The sequence below is a fragment of the Arachis stenosperma genome, chromosome 3, assembly GCF_014773155.1.
Source record: "Arachis stenosperma cultivar V10309 chromosome 3, arast.V10309.gnm1.PFL2, whole genome shotgun sequence".
Classification (NCBI taxonomy): Eukaryota; Viridiplantae; Streptophyta; class Magnoliopsida; order Fabales; family Fabaceae; genus Arachis; species Arachis stenosperma.
In genome coordinates this window covers 73874280-73876049 of record NC_080379.1, presented here as the reverse complement: position 1 = coordinate 73876049, position 1770 = coordinate 73874280, and the positions used below count along the sequence as shown (strand labels likewise).

Here is a 1770-nt window from a genome sequence, read left to right as displayed (position 1 = left end):
TGAGGTTTTTCTCACAGGGAATCATGTCCTCCTCACTCTCTCTAGGTTCGGCCATGTTGTTCATGGTTATGGCCTTGCACTCTCTCTTGAGATTTTCTTCTGTATTGCTTGGGAGAGTGCTAGGAGGAGTTTCAGTAACCTTCTTACTCAGCTGACCCACTTGTGCCTCCAAGTTTCTAATGGAGGATCTTATTTCATTCATGAAACTTAGTGTGGTCTTAGATAGATCAGAGACTATGGTTGCTAAGCCAGAACGATTTTGCTCAGAGTTCTCTGTCTGTTGCTGAGAAGATGATGGGAAAGGTTTGCTATTGCCAAACCTGTTTCTCCCACCATTATTGTTGTTGAAGCCTTGTTGAGGCTTCTGTTGATCCTTTCATGAGAAATTTGGGTGATTTCTCCATGAAGAATTGTACGTGTTTCCATAGGGTTCTCCCATGTAATTCACCTCTTCTATTGTAGGATTCTCAGGGTCATAAGCTTCTCCTTTAGAGGAGGCTTCTTTAGCACTACCAGATGCAGCTTGCAATCCAGTCAGATTCTGAGAAATTATATTGACTTGCTGAGTCAATATTTTGTTCTGAGCCAATATGGCATTCAGAGTATTAATCTCAAGAACTCCTTTCTTCTGAGTTGTCCCATTGTTCACAGGATTTCTATCAAAAGTGTACATGAACTGGTTATTTGCAACCATTTCAATGAGTTCCTGAGCTTCTGTAGGCGTTTTCTTCAGATGAATAGATCCACCTGCAGAATGGTCCAATGACATCTTGGATAGCTCAGACAGACCATCATAGAAGATACCTATGATGCTCCATTCTGAAAGTATGTCAAAAGGACACCTTCTGATCAATTACTTGTATCTTTTCCAAGCTTCATAGAGGGATTCACCTTCCTTCTGTTTGAAGGTTTGGACTTCCACTCTAAGCTTACTCATCTTTTGAGGTGGAAAGAATTTAGCTAAGAAGGCATTGACCAGCTTTTCCCAAGAGTTCAGGTTGTTTCTAGGTTGTGAGTTCAACCATATACTAGCTCTGTCTCTTACAGCAAAAGGGAATAGCATAAGTCTGTAGACCTCGGGATCAACTCCATTGGTCTTAACAGTGACAAAGATTTGCAAAAATTCAGCCAAGAACTGATGAGGATCTTCCAATGGAAGTCCATGAAACTTGCAATTCTGTTGCATCAGAGAAACTAATTGAGGCTTAAGCTCAAAGTTGTTTGCTCCAATGGCAGGAATAGAGATGCTTCTCCCATAGAAGTCGGGAGTTTGTGTAGTAAAGTCACCAAGCACCTTCCTTGCATTGCTGGCATTGTTGTTATTTTCGGCTGCCATGTCCTCTTTTTTTTTTTGAAGATTTCTGTCAGGTCCTCTCTAGAGAGTTATGCTTTAGCTTCTCTTAGCTTCCTCTTCAGAGTCCTTTTAGGTTCAAGATCAGCTTCAACAAGAATGCCTTTATCTTTGTTCCTATTCATATGAAAGAGAATAAAACCAAGAAAGTATGGAATCCTCTATGTCACAGTATGGAGATTCCTTGATGTGTCAGAGGAAAAGAAGGATAGAAGGATGAGGTAGAGAATTCGAACTTATTAAGAGGGAGAGAGTCCGAATTGCTAATAAAGGAGAAGTGTTAGTCTTTAAATAAAAAGAGATGAAAAAGATTTTTGAAAAAGTGGTTAGTGATTTTCGAAAAAGATAAGAAATAGTGATTAGTTGAAAAAGATTTGAAAATAATTTTAAAAAGATAAGAAGTTAGAAAAAAAATATTT

The 1770-nt window shown here is 39.0% G+C and overlaps 1 non-coding gene across 1 annotated transcript; it reads left to right on the top strand.

Moving 5' to 3' along the window:
* Positions 1–827: 827 nt before the first annotated feature.
* Positions 828–931, top strand: LOC130972299 (small nucleolar RNA R71). Its single transcript, XR_009083487.1, has one exon. It is a non-coding gene; the product is annotated as a small nucleolar RNA R71 (small nucleolar RNA).
* Positions 932–1770: the final 839 nt, after the last annotated feature.